The 25,916-nt window shown below is 46.3% G+C and overlaps 1 long non-coding RNA gene across 1 annotated transcript in view; it reads right to left on the bottom strand.

Moving 5' to 3' along the window:
* Positions 1 to 9,081: 9,081 nt before the first annotated feature.
* LOC309658628 overlaps positions 9,082 to 25,916 on the bottom strand; it is a 32,183-nt gene continuing 15,348 nt past the window's right edge. Inside the window, exon 2 of the long non-coding RNA XR_014262335.1 lies at positions 9,082 to 24,559. This is a non-coding gene — a long non-coding RNA (uncharacterized lncRNA). The remainder of the gene's footprint in view (positions 24,560 to 25,916) is intronic.

The raw sequence follows: 25,916 nt of genomic DNA, 5'->3' as shown, positions 1-25,916 counted from the left end.
CAAGTGTGGGATATCCGGGTCAGAAATATAGATCCTCTGTAGATTTCCCACCCCTGAAGTCTCGTGGATAGAATGGAGAGGAATAAAAGGAAGGATAACCTGAAGGACATGTGCAAAACCTTGGGCAACAAATCGAGGCAGAAGGGAAGCTACCCTGGGGTAGAGGCAGAAATTTACAAGTGGGAAGTTAACTTGAAGTGAAGGCTGAATGTCATGAGAAGCACGTAGAGCAGAGAATGGCTAGAGCTTTGGAGACTGAGAACAGAAGCTGGGGGTTGAGGGCTTGCAGAGGAAAGTTTCAGATAGGGAAGGGAGAAGTAATTGCCAAAGGAAAAAAGATGCTAGATAGAGATACTAATAAAAACAATCAACAAAGATCAATACACATGACTCAGGCAGGTAAGACCAAGAAAAGGATCCCCACAGAGCAGGTAGGTGTAGGTTCCGGGGCATCTCTTTAAAACTGAATCAGTAAAATTCATCTTGCCAAGCTGTAAGACTATTTGAACTGCGTGAGTTCTGACTTAGACCTGAATCCAGGTTTCTGTATAGACCCGACAGGACCTTCAGGTTGGAAGAAAACAGGATTATTAATGGAGATCAAGAGTATTTTTGGACATCAAATGGTTCTTACAAAATGGCATTTTGATCTGTTACATATAAATGAATCAGAAACACATGATAAAATTTGTCTTGAAGCACATAGATGTTTTTAAAGAATTAAGACTGGAGAGTGCTGATGCAATGCATTTGGCCATCTGATGAATAAAAGAAATGGAAAATAGGGTTTGAGCCGTTCTGATCAACCCAAACCACTAACAGGATCTCGTAATCCTACTTTGTCATTTTGGGGGTGAGATTCCTGTTCTCCCTCAGTGACCATATTTTGTTACCTTTTCTTCACTGAATGACTCACTCTAACATCAGCCTGAAAAGTTTTTAAAACTTCCTCATAGGTGTCTTCTGAAAATACCATTTCTTAATCTGAGACTAGATCAGGGACATTGCCTTAATCTGTGCCCAGTTTAATACCTACCCGAATTTGTAGCTTTCCTTGTATCTCTTAGAAATGGTACCTGCAATGAACTGCACTTGTCCCATCCTTCTGTGATACACTGATTATGTGAGTGGCTTTTGGTCTTGCCTCTGGTGGCAGAGGCAGAGATGGGCAGGACCCAAGGGCCCCAAATCTCAGCTGGCTGCCTCCCCCTGTCTTTCTAGGGAGGGATGCTGAGACGTGAACAGCGTTGGCCTAGAGCTCTGTCTCCAAATGTGAAATCCCTGGTCCTGGTGATTTGGGCAGAACTATGGACATATGAACACTAAGCCCTCCTTCTGTCCATGCACTTGGGCTTGAGGGGAAAACATCCCTCTTCACCCCAGTTTCCTAGGCCTGTGCCATCCATTAGAAATATAATGTGAGTCATAAATGTGAGCCCCATATGCAACTGTAGTTCCTAGTAGCAGCTGGAATTAATTTTAGTATGTTTTGCTTAATCCAATATATCTAAAATATTACCATCTCAACATTTAATCAATGTTAAACATTTATTAATAAGATGTTTTACATTTTAAAATTTGTATTAAGTCTTTGAAGTCCTGTGTGTATTTTCCACCTAGAACCTACATTTCAAGTACTCACTGGCCACTTGTAGTCCCAGACAGCACAGCTCTGGGACTACATTTTAATGCTGGCCTTCAAGTTGTATCACTGATGACAGAAAGTATAAGAAGTTGAATTAAAAGAGTGAAGAAGCTAAGGGAAAGGAATTTCATTCCTTTCAGAAATGTTTCTCAGGGACTTCCCTGGTGGTCCAGTGGTTAAGACTTTGTCTTCCAATGCAGGGGCTGTGGGTTTGATCCCTGGTGGGGAGCTAAGATCCTGCATGCCTCAGGGGCCAAAAAACCAAAACATAAAACAGAAGCAATATTGTAACAAATCCAATAAGACTTAAAAAAAAAAATTTCTCAGAGTGTAACCTACAAATTTTCTGTGTCAAAATCACCTGTGATACATTTTGTTTTTAATAAAAATGCAGAGTCCTGGGTTTGACCCTAAATCTACCTAATCAGAACCTCTAAGCTGGGCCCTAGGAATCTGCATTGTAAAGCTCCTAGGCTCATTGTCTTGTACACTTACTCCTCTGGTGCCCAGAAGAGAGGTCACACACGGGGGCTGCTCTCCTCACAGAGCAGCTGTATTTGCTTTGTCCCTGAAGTGTTTTTACATTTTTGCCATTGTTTTAAAATCAGGAACACACACACACACACACACACACACACACACACAGATTTTTTGGATTCTTTTGAAAACTCAGAAAATCTATAAACTGGGGCCTGCATTTCCACCTGGCAACAACTGGCTAGAGGTGACCAGTGGGCATTCCTAGAGACAAGAGCTGGCCAGTTTGTGACTGTCCCAATTTGGCCCATTTCATTCCTCCAAGTTACATGCTAGCCCCCAAAGACTTTTAACATTTAGTTTTACAGTAATTTTATACTTATAGAAAAATTGCAACAATAGGTCAGAGATTTCCCGTACCCTCTTCACTCAGCTCCCCCTGGTGTTAACATCTTCCGTAACTGCGGTGCCTTCGTCAAAACTAAGACCTTAACATTGGTGTAAGACTATTAACTAGACTGCAGACTTGATTCGGATTTCACCATTTCTTCCACTCGTACCTCTTTCTGTTCCAGGATCCAATCTGGGATTCCGCATTGCATTGAGCTCCATAGCCTTTTCAGTTGACCATCCCCGGTCTGGCGCAGCGGTCCTTAACTGTCTACTGCATGCCTCCTCTCCGCTGGCCCTTACCCAGGTCCTGTCAGGCCCTCCAGGGTTAGGTGACTTTTCCCAAATGCTAGGCAACCCCAGACACACTTTAATGCCACCAGCTGCACTGGCCGTGCAATAACAGCTAGAGCTGCAAATGGAAGCACAATCTTGGCATGTGCAGTGTGGAAAGAAATCTTCCCGACAGGGGCTTGCAGGCCCACCTGAACTCACTAATGGCAATGCCAGGAGCGCCATCTTCTAATAAGTAGGGCAGCTGTATGATTTATCTGGGAAGATTATTACATGTCTATTGTGTTCAGGTGGGACCAGAGGTGCTGGATTTGTGGCCACACACCTTTGTATGCAGGTACTTTTTCCAAAGAGCTCCTGAACCCAGTGTCTTTTTGGTGTGTGGAAATGCTTAAATATCTGAATCTCCCATCCTAGTAGTGAAATTTAGACATCTAGAGCTTTCACTTTCTTTTCTGGCTCTGCTGAACATATAAATGTTCTTTCAGTCCAGTAGGACTAAACCCCTCGAGAAGTTGCTTTTATTTCTTGGCCAACCTTTCCTTGAGCAGTATTCCAATTCTGCGGTGCCTGACACCACTAACTAGCATATATGCTGATTTGCCTTAAATGCAAGAGCAAATCCAATTAACAAATCCAAGAGGAATACGCTGGAACACAGCCATTCTTCCAGGTGGAAATATCTTTCTGTTAGACATGCTTCTTGTACTCTTCATGCCCTGTCCTCCGTTTGTACATATAATCCATGGCCCGACTGGGGGAATTTGGAGTCTCATAAATCCATCTTCACAAGCTCTGGGGGGCAATGGCTAACGCGATCAAAGACTTTTTTTTTTTTAATCTTTATCATTTCCAGGGCTGTCTCCCTCTGATTCTGACACCTGAAATAATTCAATAGACAATTTAAAGGAAAAGCTTTTTGCACACAGTGAAGTTCTGGAAAGGAAGCCAGTTAAGATCACATAAAAGCCAAGATCCAAACAAACCAAAATAACTCAAGGCTATCAGAGGGCTAGTTTGGGCTACTGGGATGGTGCCATAAAATGTCTTCTATCTTAAGCAGCTGTTAGGGCAAACCCAGAGTCACTCAGTTTCCTGGATGATTGTCTGGCAGTTTAACCACTGGGTTTTGTTGTGTCTTGAAGGAGACAAGACCTCCTAAGAATGCATGTACTGTTTGCAGACAACACTCTGCCTTTTAAAAGCATCAGTTCACTTCCAGTTTACTGGTTGGTACTTGTTCAACCTCAAAAGGTCAGCTCTACCTTGCACAAGACAAGAAAATTACCTTAGAAAATAACAGCTCAGATTTGTAAGAGTCTTGGGTTTTCAAAATACTTTCAAATCTATGATTCCACTCTATTCTCTCAGTGGCCTTGATTGGAGGATAAGATGTAGGATATGTATTATCATGATCTGTCAGAGGAGAAACTTCATTCCTAAGAGGCATTAAGTAACTTTCCTAAAGTCATAACCTTCCTAGCAACAGTCAGTCTGGAAATAGAAAAACTAGGTTTGTCTCAAGACTTCTGAGCCCTATTCTTCTGTCATGGTGCCCGTGGGCCACTTGGGCCCTTGTGATTTCTCCCTTCTTCCTAGCAAAAGGCCTCACTTGGGACACTTAAAGGTGTTACCCATTCTAGAGCTATTTGTATCTTAATGGAATTCAGAACTTTAAACTGAAGCTACAACAGTAGAATTCATAGCAAGTCAGAGAGTGGAAGGGGCCTCTCTTGATTCAAGGAGTCAGGATAATTCTGGCCGGATGCAGACATGCTTGTTGTTAATCTTCCAGAACTGGATTTCAGTTCCAAAGTCAGGCTCAGTTTCCAAAGTCAGGGTCGGCGATGAGTCCTGATTAATGAGCTTCTTAGATGTGCGGAATCAATTAGATCAAAGAAAATTAATTGTCCAAGGAGTCTATTGATTCCAAGCTAGTCTTTGTTTTATTTTTACTAGCTGAACAAAATCATTATCCCATTGCTAAGTAAATGAATAAACAAACAAAAGTATTTTAATTTTCTGCTAAAATAAAAACTTAATGGTTCTACTCTAATTCCAAAAACAATGCTTCCTAAACCAAACAGAGGGTGTTGAGTTTGAGAGAAAAAGAGAAAGTACCAGAACTTGAATACATTTTGCTCTCACATTAATTCACTGTTAGAGAAATTTCCCAATGTCTGCCTACCTCCCTCTCCCTAGGGGTTTCCTATGGGTCCTCATTTTCCCAAGACCTCCTAGCACCTGAGGTCCCACTGATCTCTCTTCCTCCCAGCAGTGTCTTTGGGACCTTGGGGGAGGGGTGGTGCCTTGCATCTTGCCTCCAGAAGCTAGTTGCCCTCATGTGGTTTGCATGTGTTCATAATGACATGCTCGGAGTGTGTCAGCCAGTACCATCTGGGGCGCCTCGTGCAATGTCTGGGAGCCCGTGACAACTCAATCTCAGGCCAGAGGATGGGGAAATATATTGGATGATTACAATTCCCTTTCAGGCAGAGAGACTCTCTGGCATTAGGATGTCCACATCTGCTAAACCCATTATAGTCTCTGTTCCTCATGAGTATTACAATAAGAATAGTCATCAATCTGGCTAAATCACAGCTCCTTTCTGGCCACTATTCTCTGGTCTGATCTAGTCTGTACCTAACCACATGTTAGGGTGCATCAGTCTCTAATGAGGGCTGCTGGCCAGCCTTCTGCCTGCTTATGTTGGAAAAGTTAAACCAGGCCACTTGGTACTGAATTAACAGTCCCTGAAAAGTCCGAGGCTTCATATCATCCTAGGGGCTAATTGCTGGGGGAAAGGACCTGTATCCTGAATTCAACACATCTGGCTCCTAAGCACTTAATGTCTGTACCAGGACTTCTCAATCTTTAGAATGCATAAGAATTACCTGGAGAGTTGGTTAAAACACCATTCTTGAGCCCCATTCCCCATGAATTCCGATTCAGTGGGTCTGGGGAGGCACCTGGGAATCTGGTGACCACACTTTGAGTAGCACTGTTCCATCCACTTGCAATGAAAAGTGTGGTCTCCATACCACCAGCATTGCTATCACCTGGGAGCCTGTTAGAACTACAAGTACTATGGTACCACCCAGGTCCACTGAATCTGAACTTATTTTTTAATAAGGGCATTCTTTGCACCTTAAAGTTTGACATGCACTGGTCTGTACCATTCATTTAGTGCTGAACACGGAGTGGCACACCATGAACTTGGAAAGATCCTTAGTTCAGATGCTCTAGGTCCTTGCCTTCAAAATGGTAGGTTATTAATTCTATATTGCTTTGATTTATCAACTTTCTATGGATATCTGTGCCTTTCACCTAAATTGTAATAACCTCAAAAACCAGTGGCCTTGTCTTAAAATCCTTGCACAAAATATCCTGCATATAGTAGGCACGTATCAAGCATTTGTCGGTCAATTGGTTGATTGTGACAATATTGCATAGCCATCTCATAAAAGGAAGGTATGGTCTCTGTTTCGTTCATAAAGAAAGCTGTATCACCAGCTGTGATCTGTGTTTAGTTTTTCATGTAAATTTACAAAACAGAAAGCTGAAGAACAATCTCAGATTTAGTGTCTGAACTCTCACTGGCATAACACCCATGTTCTGAGGCTGTGTTTATGGGGAAGGTAGCTACAGTAAATAAAGAGTTGGCTGGGAAGTCCTTGTTCCTCTCAATTCCAACTAGCATTGTATTTGAAAAGGTTTACTTCAAGGAATGATGTAAACTCTAAATCAGGAGAACTTTAAAAACAAACAAACAAACCAAACCCCACTTGAAAACAGTAACTGATTTTGTCATCAGTCATTTCAAATAGACTAGACTATCATTCTTTGGGCATTTGGAAAAAGGATGAAGGCCTCATCAAACCTTAATGCTTGCATCAGAAATACCTTCCAATGCTAGCTGGCTTGCTCTCACCCAAAGCTGGAGACTTGGCTCTTTCATGCCCCTGAGAGCTGGGAGGAACAGAAGATATATTCAACGACAAATATTTATTGGTTGCCTACTAGAATTCAGTGTGGTCCACAGGCCAGCAGTATCAGCATCACCTGGGAGCTTGTTGGAGATGTAGAATTTCAGTTCCCAGTCCAGACCTACTGAAACAGAATCTGCATCTCAATTATTTGTATGCACAATGAGGTGTGAGAAGAACTGGCACAGAAGACCTCTATAAGGACAGGATGCAACATTAAAGTCAAGACCTCAGTGATAAAAAGAAGGTACCTGCTATTTGGCTGGTCAGGGGCAGAGCCATCAAGCACAGGAAATATAGTTTATTGGCCCAAGACATGAGTGGGGAGAATAGAAAGAAGGCCAGTGTGGTTGGAGCATGGCAGGAGAGGGGCAGATGGTAAGAGCAGTGAAAACCATAAACAGGAGGAGGCTGATCTATCATTCAAGAAGGAGCCTATCCTTCCTTGAAACTACTGTTGGGGGCTCGGATTTTTTTTGAGAGCAGAACAAGACAACCGATAGTCTGCAGGCAGGAAAGAATCATGATCTGATTCAGATTTGGGACATGTTTTTGAGATAAAAATGCCCAGGCTTAGTTGGTGAATTGGATGTGGGGTAGGGCTTCAGCAAGTGGGGTATGAGGAGAGGAGAGAACTTGAGAATAATTCCTTGACTTTTGGAAGATTATGAAACAATGGGTAATAATTAGTCAAATCCATTTCCCCTGCCTTCACTAATCAAGTTCGTTTTAAGACTTGCCTGTCCTCCAAGAGGCAGGTGGCCTAAACAAGAAAATGTTTGCCTGAGTTGTTTTCCAGGAAGTGGAGTCAGCTGTGTCTGGTTGGAGCTGAGCTGGATAAGACTGGAGAGGACCACGACCCTCCAACTGGGCATGGGCGAGGGTCCGCTCCGTGACCTTCTGACGTCAGAAACTGAAAAGAGGCTGAAAACCCCACCCTCAGGGCGTGCTAAGCGCCTCCATTTAGAACGGGCAGAGGCCTGGAGCTTAGTTACACCGGAGCAGAATGATGATTATTGCACCTTTCCCCAAGGTCCCCACGCCTGAGACCCCACTGCTTCTTTATTCGTTATTCTATAAATACCCGTAGTCCCTTGCCTTTGCGGGGGCAGCTGTGAATCTTGTTCTGCCGTCCTCTTGGTTGTCGCCTAAACCTCGGCATCTCAACATCTTAGCTTGCTCTCCAGCAGACAGAACAAACCTGCTCACAGCACTACTTGCTAAGATGGGGAATATGAGAAGAAGAGGGTGTTGGGGGGAGGCAAGGGTGAGGGGTGGAGTGGAAAGTTAGACTTCAGATGTTATGAAGGCATCCACGTGGAGAGGGGGCTTGGCAGTTAGAGCAAATCTGAGGAGGAAGGCAGAGCAGGCCCGGAGGCGTGTTTGGAATCTCTAGACTCTCAGATGCCAGCCATGCTGTCTTCAATTTTAAGTTGTAGGCAAAGGGCCCTTCGGCAGAATGTCAGAAAACAAGTTCTAGTGATGTTGAGTCGTTTTCCATATTATCCTCAGTATTCTGTGAGAATACGGAAGCTCCACCTTTTCAGAGAGCCATGAAACCAACAAACCCAGTGCTTGGGGGTCACTCAGAAGTAAACAGAGGTAGACTCTGAGCGTGCAGTGTTCTGAAATCCTGTTTATCCTTCATTTATGTGTAACTCCCCTAAGTATGATTATTCACTCTCCCAGACCAAAGCAAATTAGAATTGTGACCTTGTCTATCGTTTGCCTCTCCTGCTAGCATATGGCTACTCCATGCCTCTTACCCACCCGCGGGCGTGTAGTGAGCGCTCAAAAATAGTCCTTGAATAAGAGGATGGGAGTGGGGGAAGGTTTCTAGAGACAAATACAGCAAGACAGGGACACGTAAAGGTCTGACATCTAGGAAATCATTAGAAAAACTGGTAGAGCTCAATAAATCTAAGACCCCCAAGACATTGACCTAGGAATTTTCCCAGCGCAGCTCATAACTCACCAGGCCCTGACGTCATTGCTTTATCCGTCATGCAGTAAAATTATACATGCTGACGAAGATGACACTGAGTCATCAAGAAGAAGCTGAAATATGTTCAGTCACTAGATTTTAAAAAAAAAGCCAAGGCATATGAAATCTTTAAAGTCTTTTTTTTTTCAAAATCATGATTAAGATGTATATTTTGGACCTGAAGTCTTAGGATAACTCAACAACACATATACATGGAAAACTTTAGCGCCGACTGATACTATCTGTATAAAAGAGACAAAACTGCACTGTTCTTCATAAACAATTGCCTTCTGCAAACTCTAGTATTTAGTTTTGTGACGACTACATGGTTCTAATTACCTATAACATCACCGAAGATGAACAAGACTTTTCTGGAAAAATTACAGACTCTTGTTTTGTGCTAAGGAGGGCATTTTCCTTCTGAACATAGTTACCACTGCAAGCAGAGGAAGGCTGGAGGTATTTGCATGAGAGTAAACAAAAGCAAACCACCACCTGAGGATAGATGAAGGGATAGAAACCATGTGTGTAATTACCACTTGGAAAGCCTGCTGGTTATTGACGAGGCTGAGACACCAGGAGCACAAGCTGTATTCCTGTAGGTCTCAGTGTGGAGCAAACCCACACGTGCCTTGTACACCATGGGTGCCCAGTAAACAGGAGAGAACAGATAAAGATACATTTCTGTCCTACGTCCTTTGGAAGGGTGAGGAGTAGAGGTGGGGTCTCGGGCACCTTCAGTCCTGTGAGCTTTTTCGTCTGTAAGGGATCCGAATGGGTATGTTAAGATGGCCATCTCTGAAGAAACTACCTAAGACTTTGGCGTTGTGGAAGTGTTGGTGCTGAGTTGGGGATGGTGGTCTAATGTCAGGTTAGCACAAACGAAACGAAGGTCCTCTCGAAAGATGTTTACTAAGTTCTTTTCCTCAATAGCATTAGGCACAGCACACACACACTTCTGAGGGCTGAGACCACGTTCTACTGCAGGAAATCTAGGCTGCATTTGGGGGCTGAAGGTGAGATATGTGTTTGAGAAGCAGCTGCTTATTTCTGTCGATCTGACCTCGTGACAGTAGTTGTGAGACAATTTGGAAATAAAAATGTTTGAGATTCAGGCCCATTGCACAGCATGGGGATGTGTTTCCCCAACATCCCTGCCAGGCAGCATTAGGTACAAGCACCACCTAAAAAAATGCATGTAATATGCAGTTCAGAATGACTACTTCCCTAGCCACAGTGACTCACTTAAATCAAAAATAGAATCTCGAGAAGAACTACATCTAGGGGGAAAAGATCTGTCAACTCCCAATAAAAGAGGCCCACTGGAGCATGAGCTATAATCATCATAAAAGGTAATGATAATCCCCAGTAAAACTTTATAGAGAACTTCTGTGCTAGCACAACGTTAAAGCACCTTAATGGACCATCTCCTCTAAACTCCACGGCCCCTTGCGGAAGGTACTATTAGCTCTCCACTGGCAGCTGGGGAGACTGGGAGGCCAGGTGAAGGCTCCCGCGGCAGTTTAGGTGAGAGGATGGTAGCTAGCAGAGTGGGCGGTGAGGCTTAGAGAGACTGAGACTTTCCTAAGGTCGCAGGACAGCGGCTGGTAGAAGCAGCAAGTGCTACGACGGCCTCCCTGTGCGGAGCCTGGGCTGGGCTCATGGTGGGCTCCATGACTGTATATTGAATGGGTCAGGTCCCCACCCCTCCCCCCAAGCCCATCCCTAAGCCCACTGAAGCTAAATAAAGAAATATGGAAGACAGGCAATTAACAGGGCAAAGAGAGCCTTTTCAATTCTTCTCGTAACAGATGGGCCAAAATGTCAAGTTTTATACACATCAGAATATGGTGCTTTGAGTATTAAAATACCTCCAGATACACAGACATGTCTTTACGGCTACTCGGCGAATAGAAGTTTGATAAGAGAGAGCCACCACGCCCAGGAGGAAAAAAGAAGTCTGAAACTCTAAACTTTTGTGAAATTGGCTCAGAGACAAATGTCAGCATTTTCACCTCTTTTCCCATATGGCAGGAGGCATTTCACACTACTTTCCATAATAAATCTGGTAAGTGATATGAGTACTGTGCATGCCAAGAGACATATAATATGTGTATCAAAATAGATGTCTAGGTTGGCTTGTGACATGAACCAGATTTCGGCAACTGAAGTGAACAAATCTGGCCTGGCTCTGGCTCAGTGAATGGGTGCACAAGATCCAGGATCTCTTTCTGCTTATTTTCTTTTTTCCTTAATTTTTTATTAATGTTTCTCTTAGGTTTGCTTATGCTCTAAAAACCTCTGACCATCTTGATAATTTCTTCTTATTAGCAACCCCTTCATCACTTACAGCCTTACTGGGCATTTTTTCCAGCTGATGATAAGAGCAGGAAGACCCAGGAATTTACTCCATCCAATCAATATCTAGTGAGCTCCAGCTCTGTGCCAGGAATTGTTTTAGGTATGGGGGACACTGTTGTGGGCAAAAGAAAACTCCCTGCTCACACAGAAAGGCTGACAATAAACAAATGAACAAACTCATGCAATATGTCAAGTGATGATAAATAATATAAAGAAAACAGGGGCAGGATGGATAGGGAGTGACTGGGGGTATCAAAGGCCTCCATGACAAAAACGCCATTTTACCAGAGACTACAAGGAAATAAGGGAGCCATGCTAGTGAGAGAGCACGGCAAGTGCCAAGGCCCTGGGGTAGACTTGTTTATACTCAAGGACTTGTCGGGAAGCCAAGGAGGCCAGACCAGTAAGAGAGAAGGTCAGAGTTAGCTAGGCCTCGTGGGCCCAACTAAGGGCTTGGGATTTTACTGAGTGAGATGCGAAGCTATTGGTGGGTTTTGAACAGAAGAGGGACGCTGGCTGACTTACATTTTCAAAGTTTATTCTGGATCCTGTTGGAGAATCTACTGATTTGGTTGGGGCAAGTGTGGAGGCGGGGAGGCTTTTACAAAAGTCAGCCTAACGATGACAGTGACGGGGGCTGTTTTGAAGGCAAAGACTACAGAGTCTGCTGATAGATAAGATGTTGAGTGTGAGGGAAATTAAGATAATTTCACCTTTTTATTTTGGGGGGAACTTTGGTTACAACTACAAACTTTGCAAATACAATGTATTGCCTACAACAAAAAGATGGTTATACCCCAGCTGAAAACCCATTTTGTGTTGCATTTTGTGCACATTTCAATCCATCAACAGGGTGACTGGAGCCCAGAGTATGAAGCAACGGGGCTGTGCTGGTGCTGAGCTCTCATCACAGGCTGTTCTGGAACATCCCTAGGAGGCCTGTCCCTTTTAAGTCTCCATAAAGTAATTATTAAAAATGAAAATGGGTGGCTCTTCCCTGGAGCCCTTTTAAAGGGATGACTCTATGTTGAATGGTCCTGTTGTAACACTATCCCTATGGAAAAGTCAGGAAAGAGCAAGCCAATTTTCAAGTGAATTTACAAAATTGTCCATTTGAATGTCAACCGGGCAAGCTAAGCTCTACGGATAAACTGCTTTTGTTTCTCCAGGGAATGGCACTACTTTTCAAATGTGTTAAACAATACACAGGCCGAAGGAAGAAGAGGTGAACACCTTTGCCAGTGCTTGTCTACACCTTAAGCCAGCTTAGAGGCTTGCTGTCCATTTTCACTCAAGCAAGTAGCCTGGAGCACCTTAGAGGTGGGTCCTGTATGCTGCTAATCATTTAGACTAGACCAAGGTTGATTGTTCCAGCTGGCCTTGATTTTTTCCTCTGGGTGATTGCACACACGCCTCCCCTCTGGGCAATTACCATATGTTCCCAGGAGCAGAACTAAGCCATGGGAATGCAGAGTGAAGTGAGTAGCTCCTGGGGACCACCTCGCCTTTCCTTGCCACTGCTGACCTCTGCTGCTGCTGCGGACTAGAGCGCAAGGCTGCAGAAGGTCCGTTACCTGGCAGTTTCTAGCTCTCCCAGCTCCCAAGGAGAACTGTGAATAGAACAAGCATCCAGAGGTCCCCGGAACTGGATTTTTCTTCTCTCCCCAAGTGAAGCGATCAGAACAACACAGGCGGGGTGCAGAGGCAAGCTCTCCTTGGGGAGCCTATTATTTTGTCCTCGCATACCCTCCCTTGATCCACTTCATGCTCTGTCTCAGAGGGTGCAGACATAGAGTAAAGTGGTTGGAGTTTCAAAATGCCATGGGGCAAACTTGGGAGCTGGACCAGGATGTGGGAACGGGGCTTCCCTGGGATACACCATGTGCTGACTCAGGGTTGGTTCCACTTAACCTGTTCTAGAACCAGGTATAGTGGCTTGAGGAAGAGATGACAGTGGTTGAGTAGTTGGGGGAGGCCCGGGAGGAGGTGGCCGGGAATGGCTCACAAGGACTCTGACAGCGTGACTGCCCCTGAGGACCTTGACAAGACTACACGGATCTCGGGGGCCCACGTCCTTACTTGGGCAGGCACGAAAAAGATGCAAGGAAGTTCCATAACCTTTGGCCCAACATCCTAAGGGGAAGCTCTAAGAACACCTAACCACCAGGTCATATGCTAATAATGCAACCCAAGTATCTGCCTCCCTGATAACTTCCTGGTCGTCTAGTTTTATGAGGTCCTTAATGTTCAGATGCATTGGCTTGATCTTTCCACACCTAACTTACTGTGGCGGCCCAGATCTACCCCGTAACCCCTTCCTTATTTTCTCCAGTATCCTTTCTAGAAGGGGGTTGGTCCTGAGCTAGTTCACACCATGCCCTGGTCCTTTGCTGTCTCCTGGTTCCCAGGCATCATTCTTGGCTCCTGAGGCTGCTGTCCTCACTTGGTACCACTTCTGCCAACTCTGGACCCATCTACTCTTCCTTCATCCCTCAAGACACCACTCACTAAAGTATCCTGAAAAGCAGACACTGCTAAAGTTCTGGGGGAGGGGGGGAAGAAGGGAATTACAATGCAGAAAAAAAAAGTCCAAGAAAAAAATGTCAAACCCAAGAGACCTCAAGCGAACCGCCCTGTTTTTCAGCTCAGCCTCCCTGTCCTAAAGCTTCTCTCTCCTGAGAACCTTCTTCTCCATTCTGCTTTGTCACTTGTTCTGGACTGCCTGAAAGAGCCGAGGTTCTGTTAGTGTAGTAAGAGAAACAATTAAGTCCTCTGGTTCAACTTGGACTAGACTCTAACCCAGGGAGGCCAGGGGTACTCACTGCCTGTGACCACGAAAGCTCATTAAGGCCATGGTGGACATGGAATAAAGCGCCTGTCTTGCCGGACTCACAGCGTGTGCTCTGGACCACTACCCCATACTGTTTGCTTCCTTTCCCTCCCTCTCCAAGCTCAGCAGGGAAATGGAGAGACAACAAAAGAAAGCTGAGGAGGAAATTCTCTTCCCCCCAGGAGAAGCAAACATTTCATCCAAGGGGACACACCCCATGCCTGTACACAGTCATCAGGTCTCTGCCTGGACCTTTATTTGCCTCGACTCCAGCCGTGGTCAGACTCGGGGTTCAGACCGAGTCTGGCTCTGGTGTCTCTTGGATGAACTGCATGGAGCCCAGTCGGCTCCAGCTGAGTCATTGAAGTCCTAGCGTTGGCTGCAGCCCCTCCCTGGTTACCGGGGGCTGCCAACAGCGTCCTGCTGCTTCATCCCCGGACTCTCTCTGTTCAGTTCCCATGCTCCAGCTCTAAGAGTTTGTAAATGTTTACCACACACAGACCAAGCAAATGTTTACAATGAACCTTTACACAGAGCCCAGAAAAGCTCCCTAATCCAGAAAAGTGTCCTAGCAAAAAACAAGCCCACTGAGTTCCAGGTGTGCCCAAGCTGCCTGCTGCCTGCACGTTGCATGGCTCCTTGCAAAGGCCAGGAGGTCCGGCTGCAGCAGACAAATGTCCGTGCCTGTGGTCTCTGTGAGGCTTTCACAGTGAGGACCTTCATTCGGAGGGAGTACAGTAATCTTTCATGATTCCCATAAATCAGAAAATTGCATATGTCAAAGAGGGTTAGGTCACTCTGGGGGCTCCTGTCTGGATTTTAAGAAACAGGAAAAAAAAAAAAAAAAAAAGGCATGTTCTGTACAGTGAAAGAAGCAGAGGAGTGGGGGGGAATGTTATGAATTGTGTTCTGAAAAATTCAGCTCAACAGTTCTAATAGGGCCAATATCTAGGCTACAATATTTGGCTGGATGTGTTATGCAATTCATCTTCAGCAGGCAGACACACACACATGATCTGACCCAGAGCCGATTAGTTTTTTTATGGAGTTAAATCAGTCTGTTTATAAGCTGAAGAGGTTTCAAAAAGGCTATTTAAGGAGGGGGCCATGACTTTTCCGCTGATATGTTTGCCTTTCCATCATTCTGGGTTGCTTTTGTTTGATTGCGGTTTCTAAGTCTAAGAGTGGGCAGTATTGGGCAGGACGATTCCAGCTGTCTGAGCGCTTGGATCATTCATCCTTACAGTGGGGGTGACAGATTGGGAAACCCTAGGCTGGGCAAGGGTATGTGGGTTGGAGGCCCGAGTTAGCTGTGCAAGTACAACCAAATGTCACCTGGATGAGGGTTTTAATTAGTGGCAAGGGAAGAGAACTTCATTTCCCAGCATGTCTTGGATCCCTTTCCCATATTTCTCTCCCCAGTGGATCTAGGTCTAGAGGAAGAGATGCTCCCAAATTACCTGATCCAACACCTGCCGTGACAGAGATGCTAAAGTTACCTAGAGACCCACTCCTTGGCCTCCCATGCCAGCTTTTCCAAAATTACCCATCCTTTCTTACTCCGCTATCCAAATTCATCTTCAGCAAACAGATATTAGTGACCCTAGGGAAGAACATCATAGTGTTCAGCTGAACGATCTGAGCGATCATTTGTTAAGTAAACCACTTTTTACAAAGCGGAAGGCAAGAGAAGTAGAAAGTTTGCCCAAGGCCATAAAAAGGGCATCCGAGTTAGGGCTAGAACTCCACTCCCCATACTCCAGCCTCCCTTATGGTCTACCCAGGAGGGCACAGCCAACAGTGAGGCACTGGTTTGTGAGGGTGGGAAGTGGATATGGCAGGCTGAGCTCACCACCCCAGTGTTAAACCTCCTCTCTTCCTAGTCACCACTCCTAGGAGAGGAAGACAAAGATCACCTACCTACCACCCATCCTCAGCCAAAGACCAGATCACAGAGCTTCTCTCCCAGGAGAAGGCTGCTCCAGAAGCAGGAGTTTCCGGACTATTTCTCCCTGCTCACCTCTCCTCCTGGCTCCTGGCTGGGTAACGATGTGCTCTCCTAGTGCTTAGTAACCAGAAATCACTTATGCCTCTACCAAAATGCCTGAATTGTATCCAGATTTTATCCTACCATCTAGCAGGATTCATCCAAATGCTTGTAAATTATAGGACTCAGGGAAGAAGTAACTGACAACTTTGTTGACCACAGGAAAAATAAGCCCCCTCCCCCCCATCACCTGCCCTCCTCCCAGGTACTTTCTCTAATTGCCATTACTGTGCTTTCCCAGTACCAGATCTGGTCCAGTACGCTCCCTCTTGCTCTCTGCTCAGGATCTCCACCAGACAGGGACCCACAAAGCTTCCCCATTTGCCCCCTCAGAGTTATGTGACAAATTTACAAAGGGCAAAGAGCCGCGTTGTTTAGATACAATGTCTTACCTCCTGTTCTGCATTCCAAAATGCTGATTGCCAACAATAAATCTGAGCACTGATTCAAATCAACTTTTGTCACCCATTGTCTCGAATCTGCCACTAATTATCTGTGTGACCTTCAGCGACCTTAAATTATAACTTTCTCACCTACAAAATGGGGGTGATAATAAGAACTTATAGAGTGACATTTATTGGGCCCTTCCTGGGTCTCTGGACAGTGGGGATCCCCAGTGAACAAGGTGAGATGCTTGCCTTCAGGAAGCTTGTCCAGAGGTCTCCGTACAGAATGTGGGACTCCACGTCAGAAAAGTTGCCCACTCTTGCACTAAACTAAGAGTCAGTACCCAAGAACTCTAGAATAGTATCTTTTTGGTTGGAAAGCGACTTGTAGAGTAAAAATCTATTTTATATTTTAAGCACAGAGAAAATTGAGAACTATTTGAAAAAACTTGCACTGTTTTCCAATGATAACTTAGCAAGTTAGGGCAAATGTAGCAAACTTTGAAAACTCTGTAATATTGGGATTTGGGGGTGAAATATTTCTTGTGTTAGACCACTGTACTTAAAACAAGAATATTGATTAGGAGACAAGAAAAAACAATCCCTAAACAGCATTCTCTGAGTCAGACAAAAGGAAAAACACTAATTAAGTTCTTGAAGCTCTGCATGTAGAGCCAGAGTTTCCATGTCACAAGTATTTTCTCTGCACTTGCCAAGGTACCTAAGACTGTGCCAACTGTTATAGGAAATAAAGGAAAATGCTACCCATGGCTTTACTATGACTGAGCAAGAATCCGGATGGGAGGTGAAGACATACACAGGAAATGATACAATTCACTGTGGCGGCACCAGAAGAATTAGGAAGTAATGAGGGCTCCATGTCAGGAAGGGGCTTCAGGAATGGCTATGGCCAAAGAATTCAGCAATGGCTTAAAAGAGAAGCTGGGTCTATAGGATGGTGGATTATGGATGTTTGTACCACAAAGGGAAGGGAAGGGGAAGTAGATGGTGCCTGACCCTCGGAGGCCTGTACAACCTGGTGTCTGGCTGCCTCTGACCTCTTCCCCACCAATCTCTCCATTGCTTATCAGAGGCCAGCCCCACCGGCCTATATACTTTCTCCCCCTCCCCAGACGTTTGTCTCAGGGCCTTTGCACTTGCTGCTATCTCTTCCCAGATTATTCATTCCCAGTATCCACGAGGATATGCCCTCCCTTCCTTCAGGTCCTTGTCTGAATGGCACCTTCAGAGAAGACTTCCCTGCCCTCTCCTACCTCCCCTCAGCTCTCCCTCTCCCCATTCCCTGCTTTAGTTTTCCCCATAGCATTTGTCACCATCTGACATAGTCTATAGTTTATCTATTTTTTGTCATTGCCTATCTCTCCCTCCCAAAATGTGAGAGCAGAGAATTGTGTCCTCTGTGCTCACTGCTCCTAAGACACTGTGGGGCACACGGTAGTCTCTCCCTGAGTGTCTGGGGACTGGATGAATGCTGCTCTCTATGGAGCTGGAACTAACCATCAGTCTTCTCCCCAAAGGTTTTCAACGGCAGCATCCCGGTGAATTTTTTCCATAGCAACAGAGCCTTGATTATCATAAAAGTCAACTGGAAAACATCATCTGCTTCGCCAGCATTTGCTCTACTTCCAAGCCTGCTAAACAGCATCTATTCCATCAATCAAGAAATATCCTTATTGGCAAAATTTCTGCAGAATAATCACTAAGTATGTCATCAGCTACATAAAAGCCTCTTATTCTCCAGTGATTCTGTAGAGTGTGTTTTGTCATTGTACAAGTGGCCTGCATTCCTAGGCAATTTGGTAAATAAGGCACTTTTTGGAGCCAACGTAGAGACTACTACCCCCTCGAAGAAAGTCCAACAACTTGCAATATCATGGTCAAGTAGCCCAGCTTTCACCAAGTTCCTTGCAGACTGGGTCCTCCATTCTGTGGTAAATGCTGTTCATCAAGGAACCAAATTTTCCTCGGGGCTTCCCCAGCGAGCACACATAGGGCTCTATGGGGTTCTTACAGCAGGGCAAGCATCTGCCTTAAAGGGTCAAAGAGTTTGGGCTGCAGGCACACAGGAGGTGCCAGACCAGTTGGGGGGCTGTCTGCTGACCCTGGTGGCATGTGTCACCAGGACCAGACTGTGTTAGGGGAGACCACTGGTTAGTATCTTCACGTGGAAACATGAGGATTCCCTGGATGGTCGGCTTAAGCAAATCCAAGAAATTAAAGGAGGAGAAAAAGGATGCATTCTATGAAAGAGCGTAGAGTTTGTTTTATAGTTCTAGAAAGTACCATGACGTTTCCTCTTCCCCTCCCCGAGCGCTGCTCCTACCCCTTCCTTGGCCATCCAAAATCAGGAGAGACTTGCAGAGTTAGAAGAGCTTCAACCTCTCCCCCCAGGGGGTGAGGCAATTCTAGCTCAAAGGACTGTCTCCCCAGGAGTTAATTCTCTCCGAGCTCTATGCTAAATCTCCACTCCAGGGAGTAGTTTCAAAGGCAGTGTAAACCTTTCTCAGGGATTTATGTAAACCAGCTAGTGACCCAAGCTTTCCTGACAAAAACTCCCATCCCCAGGCTCAGCTGTGCTCACAGAACTTTGCAATCTCATCTGCTCAGCAACAGCAAAGTCAAAGAACCCTAAAGGGGCTTTCTCAGCCAAGGGGAGCTGTTGGCCTCTTGTTGCTCTTTCCGGGCCCTGCCAAGAATGACATCATCTCTCTGAATCATTAACAGGCCCTATCAGCAAACACTATCCCATCAGTCACATCAAAGCTGCCCCACATATGTTCATGCTGGTCAGGGAGCCAGTTTCTATCAGCTTCGTGCCCTGCTTTAAAAAATCCTGAGGTGGTCTCATGAACTGAAAAAGCCACTGCTAGAATAAGTTTTTAAACACAGAGGGAAGATTCAGCAGGACACTATAATAACAGAGTATATGAATATAGAGTTTCAGATATACTGCTCCTCAAGGTATTCCTTCTGAAATTTTAAACAACAGTGTTTATGATAAACACCTGCATTAGCCCAACCAACCAGTAAGGTGAGATCCGCCACGAAGCTCATAAAGAAATGGATATTACCTCTCTTCTCTAGGTCAAATATCTCCACTTGTGGTGGGAATAGCCCAGAGAGTAAGGGGTTCACTGTGTGGTTTTTCTGGGGTAGAAAATAGCAGAAATGATGCACTGCTGGAAGACATTCTCTAACCTGTGGACACCCTGTAGATTTATCTGGGCTGATCGGTATTCGGGCCAAGATGGGCACTTCAGAGACTATTAGCCCAGAGAAGGACCCTAGAGATCACTCATCCCTACCTTCTCATCTGGAATTCAGTTCAGTTTAACTGCAAAAGGGGAGTCTGAGGCCTAGAGAAATTCAATGCCCGCTGGACAGATAACTAGCTAACCAAAGGCCCTGACCTAGCATGAGGGGGTTACTAGCAAGATGAATGGCTCAGCTGGTAAAAAGAAAAGAGGAAAGGGGTGTGATTCATTATTTAATAATATAACCACCCAGGCTACCAGGTTACCAGGGACCAGTGTTCCTGCCTCTAAGACATAACTGACCTCCTTCTGAATCCACGGGAACCTCTGCCATCTCCAAGTGCAACCAGACACACTGGGCTAGTGCTTGGCTTTCAGGAAAGGGCAGGTGTGCCGGGAACACAGCCAGGGCCTCGTCGTCACCCTGGTCTGCTTTCTCCTCCCACCTCCTGCCTTGGAGGGTCTGCTTCCCTCCTGCAGCCAAGCTCATTGTAGAGAACGCCAGGGGACAAAAAGGTCTTCTACCCCTGAGGTCAGTCTGTCAGTCCGCTGCTGAGGGCCTACTCTGTGCTGGGCTCTGGGGATTCTGTGTGTTTCAGCAAGGACAAAATGGAACCGCATTAAAACTGCATAAGCGGGCTTCCCTGGTGGCGCAGTGGTTGAGAATCTGCCTGCCAATGCAGGGGACACGGGTTCGAGCCCTGGTCTGGGAAGATCCCACATGCTGCGGAGCAACTGGGCCCGTGAGCCACAATTACTGAGCCTGCGCATCTGGAGCCTGTGCTCCACAACAAGAGAGGCCGTGATAGTGAGAGGCCTGCGCACCGCGATGAAGAGTGGCCCCCACTTGCCGCAACTGGAGAAAGCCCTAGCACAGAAACGAAGACCCAACACAGCCATAAATAAAAATGAATAAATAAATAAATAATTTTTTTTAAAAATTATGTTTAAAAAAAAAAACTGCATAAGCGACATCAATTTCCTGAACCTTAAACAGAAATGCATCTGACAGCATCACTAACCATGAAAAACACAGTGGGTTTATTGATTTGTAGTGTTATAATTTTTTTTTTAATATTTATTTATTTGGTTGTGCTGGGTCTTAGTTGCAGCAGGCGGGCTCCTTAGTTGTGGCTTACTGGCTCCTTAGTTGTGGCATGCGAACTCTTAGTTGCGGTGTGCGGACTCTTAGTTGCAGCACGCATGTGGGATCTAGTTCCCCGACCAGGGATTGAACCCGGGCCCCCTGCATTGGGAGCACGGAGTCTTATCCACTGCGCCAGCAGGGAAGTCCCTCTATTGGATTATTTTTATTTTTTTTTAACATCTTTATTGGAGTATAATTGCTTTACAATGGTGTGTTAGTTTCTGCTGTATAACAAAGTGAATCAGCTATACATAATTAGTGTCATAGTTTTAAAAACACAGACGAGCTAAATGAATTTGAAGCTATACTTTCTGAAGCTTTTGAATTAGATAGAATATTGTGTTCATCCAGGACCTCCAAGACAGGACCAAACATGCCAGGATTTATGAGGGGGGAGCTGGAGACAGCTGGGAACACCGCTATCAGACGGTGAGGCAGGCCTGACCCTGAGGGCAGGAGAGGGGCAGGCAGGGGGCGGGTGGCGTAAGGAAGGTCTGGCAGGGAGGCCACAAGCCCCACTCCGGCTGCCACAGGAGTCAAACGACGCCAGGGAATGGGCACTGACAGGGGCGCCAGCGGGAAGCGTGGCTTCAGTGCAAAGGTGGGGCAGGATCTCAGAGGGCAGCAGCTGGGCCCCTGATCAGTTACATTCCCTCCAGAGGGAGGTCAGTGAGGCACGTTCTCCTGGCCGCCACGAACACCAAATACAGTGGCTGCACTGAAGAGTAGTTGCCAGAACCCAGCCTGGAACCTGTTTTTGAGTTCTGCCTCTGCTTTTAGCGGTGCCAGCTTGGGCACAGTACTTAACTCTGTCATGACTCAGTTTCTTCAGTTCTAAAATTTGGATTCAAATGGTACTGAATTGAATTCTCACGGCCCTATAATTAATCGGCATAAAGCACTAGGAGCAATGCCACATTCAGAGCAGAAACGCTCAGGGAATGTTAGCTTTTCTTATTGGATTCCAGTTTAGTTGTTGTCTGTGATGGGTTGAATTGTGCCCCCCCTTACACACACCAAAAAGGTGTGTTGTAGCCTTAATCCCAGCACCTCAGAATATGACCCTATTTGGAGATAGTCCTTACAGAGGCCATCAAGTTAAAATGAGGTTATGAGGGTGGGCCCTAGTCCAATACGACTGGTGTCCTTATGAAAAGGGGAAATCTGGACACAGGGACAGACACCCGTAGAGGAAAGGTGATGTGAAGAAACACAGGAGGAAGCGTCCATCTAAGGCCAAGGAGAGTGACCTGGAACAGATGCCCCCTCACGGCCTTCAGAAGGACACGAGCCCGTGGAGACCTAGATCTTGGACTTCTGGCCTCCAGAACTGCAAGACTGTTTCTGTTGTTGAAGCCATCCCATCTGTGGTACTTTGTTATGGCAGCGCTAGCAAACTAACACACAGTCCATTCTAACATTCTGAAACTAGCCCTTTCTGACAAAGTTTTGAGTGAGAACACCTGCCAAAAGTGGGTGCATGAGTCCCTGGGTTAAAGGGACTGCGGCTCTTCCAGCATCTTTAGCTGCGTGAGCATTTCTGGGGTCAGACCCCATCAGGCAGCACCCACTTCCCTGCAGCCACACATGCCCCCGTGTGTGGGTCCCCGCCCCAAGGGACAGAACAGGCGCCTTGCTGTTATTTTCAACCACGTACAATTTAACCCGCACTGGCAGACTTGGAAACTGACATTTGCCCATAATTGCTGTGACGTGGCACCAGCACTGCTAGCGAATGACAGTGCTGGGCTTTATCAGAATTGGATGCTCCAGACAATGAGATTACAGAATTCAAGATGAAGTTTGCTGTGATTTCACGACTCAGCCCGAAAACACGTGGCCAAATAAATTGGATTCATTCAAGAGATTTGGGGGCACTTTTAAAACCCAGCCAGAATCTAATTTCTCCATCTGAAATTCAGTATGATCTTATTTCTTGTGAACAGTTGTCTCAGTGAAGAGACTTGGGGTTGAGGAGGATAAAGAAAAAAAAAAGTAACATTTCTCTGATGTTATCTGTGGTTGTCTAAGAGGCGGAGCAAGTTTAATGAGCACTGATCCCAGTTTCAACCAATTTGATTCTTTGCATTATTGGAATTGGGTTCTCACTGTGCCTCCTATACTGTTTAAAATAAGGATGCTTTACTCCCCTGCGGTAGACTGGAGACACTCCTGGAGATGTCACAGCAGAGGTTAAGGCTAGAACCACCTCCGGGGACCGTGGCCCACCCCTCTGTTTGGCTGGACTGGATGTGTCCTGGGAGAATCCGTCCAATCCAAGCAGCTTGTAAGCAAAGGAATAAGTGGCCCTGATGTCACTTTACCCGTGGCAGCTCCTGCCCAGTCTCTTAAACTGATGAGTGCCTGTCACTCTGGATGAGTCATGGGGTAAGAAGCTAGTCCAAGTGGGGTGGCTTTTTTCGTTTCAAGAAGATTGATTTTTCAAAGGGTTTGCAGGAAGAACTGAATGCATGAGTTTGGAGGATATCCTGCAAACGTCAGATATTTCCAGGATAAAAGAAAATGCCTACAGGAGCAGACCCTCTCAGTTAAGTAGGTCTGGCCACGGGAAGGTGAAGCTGTGGGCGCATAACTCTTCCTCCCTTCCCACCTTACTGTGTCTCCTGGCTGGGCTTCCCCTTGATAAATTTATTACTTATTTTAGCATCTGAAGCCAGAGAGTGGATGAGTAAGATCAACTCCTGTGTCCTAACAGATTTAGAGCAAGAGGGTGTGGGCGAGAAGAGAGTAAATCATTGGTTCTCAACGCTGGCTGAACTTTAGAATCACCTGGAGAGCATTTAAAAACCACCTTTCCCAGCTGGAGCTCCAGATATTCTGATTGAAAAGGGCCAGCTGGGGCTCAGGCAATGGTAGCTTTGAAAAGCTCCCCAGGCTACTCCAATGTGCAGCCTGGGTTGCAGACCCATGAAGTAGCTTCTCACCTGAAGCAATGAGGTAATGACCCAGAAAGACTGGATCTCCACCCCGCCCCGTGCAGCCCCAGCCCAGTTGGCCCTCACTGATGGAGAAGCTTCGAGAAATGAAGGGACCCAGCCTAGCTGAGGGAGTCCCTGAGGCTGCCAAGGGAGGGGCCCTTTAGTCCAGTCCTGGTACCACTGGAATCAGGAGATCTGCAGGGACTCCCTCCAAGGGCAGGGACTGGGGTGAAAAGGGGAGTGTGGAACTTGTTATGCCAGAGAAGAGAGGCCCGATTGTTTCTGCCAAAAAAGAGGAAGGTCGAGGCAGATGTTACAGAGTTTGAACCTGAAGCCAGGAATCTGTGCAGCGGCAAGAGGGTGCCGTGCTGTGGACCTTCCCTCAAGTCCCAGCACCACTACTCAGTGAGGGACAGGTCACAAGTCACAAGGGTACAGTAATGGTGGTCTTCTTTCCCACCTAAAGAAGAAATAGAGGGACGTTATTTCCCCCTTTGACGTGGATGTTTTTGCATATGGTTCTATAGGACATCAGTTGCAAGCTGTGTTGTTTCTCTCTTCTGGAAGTTGAGGGGCGTTTCTTTGTCATTGGCAATGCCCTTTCTGGGGACTGCCCCACCCAGCTGGGCTTACGCTCCCCATGCTTCGGTGTCTGCGAGGGCTGGCTCTGCTTGAAGCGTGGTCACCCAGGCTGAGAGAGGATAAGGGTGACGTTGATGGGTGCGGGGCCAGCTCAGTCATTCAGTGCACCACCTGAGTCTTGCCTCAGAGATGTGCTTTCTTCTGCTGACGTGAGATCTAGGTGTAACACACAAGCAGTTAATGCCTCAGATGTGAGAGGAGCCATCGGTGGAGGTCTGTGGACTGCAGCCTTGCCTTCTGTATTGCATTTAAGCCCCATCGTGGGAAAATAAAACCAGATTGGCTGTTAAGTGCTCAAAGAAGGATTTCCGAGGAAGCACCTAATCCCGCTGCTTTTGTCAGCCAGGCCTTTAATCCTTGTGCCTCTGAAGCCTTGTAAATGAGGGGAGAGAGTGTCCTCTGCTCCCTGGCTCCCACCTGGGATAGACTGGGAAGAGGCACTGCATTTTCTCACCTGCTTATATTTTGCTTCTGGGGGTAGTTCCTTCTACCTTATCTGGATTGAATATTTCTTGAAGCTAGAAATGCTTTTGCCACCTGCCCTGTCAAGGCATTCTAACTCAGATGGAACCACCCCAGAGAACTGTGTAAATGCCTCCGCAGCCCTCTGTGTCACAGGGAGAGAGGCTGACCCCTCGTCGGAGCCCTCCAATTCTCCCGGAGGGCATCCCTGGCCTCTTGTCCTCCATGTAGACCGTGACTTGAAAGAAGAGGCATTTCCTATAGCCGGTTGGAAGAGACACTCGGGAATAAATCAGAGCTCTGTAAGAGCAGGAGTGCAGTTTTGAAACTGCCAGTCGCTAATTTTCCGAAGGAGACAGAATTGGTTTGGCTAAGTTGTTGGGCTCCTGTTGGCTGCACCCATCAGAGTGACCACAACTTCAGAGGGGAGAGACAAGCCATGGCAATGACAGCTCTGGAGAGGGTGTGGGCCAAGAGGGCGGAGCTAGAGGTAGTAAGCCACTCTCTCCTCTGTCCCTCCTTCCTGTTGTCAGAGAGGTTCAGGCCACACTCCGTCCAGCCACGTGGACCCACCCAGCCGGCCTTCCACTACTATTCTAAGCCCCCGAGTCAGCCCATAACCCACGTGGGCCACAAACAGTAGAAAAGGAATGACCTCTGGGGAAGTAGAAAGGGGTATGAAACCACAGGACTGTGCTTTGGGAAAGCAAAGTATTAGAATAAATCCTTAAGGATCTAATCTCATCCTCAGAAACAGTATTCCCAAACCATATAGGCCTCTGACAAGTGTTGGCTCCGTCCCCACTTATTAAAGCCGCCTGCTGGCCATATCATCAGGTTAAAGGCACAACGAAGAGGTGCACTTGGAGATGGGCCACCAACAATTTCCTGACCGTGGAACCTCACGGAATTGGCTCCAGCCAGACCCTCCTGGGAGAGAGGGGGCTGCAGAAGTGCCATTAAGTAGCTCAACGCAGTTATGTTGGATGACAGGGAGGGCAGTGGGCCCAAGAGGGCTTGTTGGGACTGGAGCAGCAGGGACCCCAGTTAT

This window comes from Balaenoptera physalus, assembly GCF_965194825.1.
Source record: "Balaenoptera physalus genome assembly, chromosome: 3".
NCBI lineage: Eukaryota > Metazoa > Chordata > Mammalia > Artiodactyla > Balaenopteridae > Balaenoptera > Balaenoptera physalus.
The sequence above is the reverse complement of the archived record's forward strand: the minus strand, read 5'-3'. Positions and strand labels throughout refer to the sequence as shown.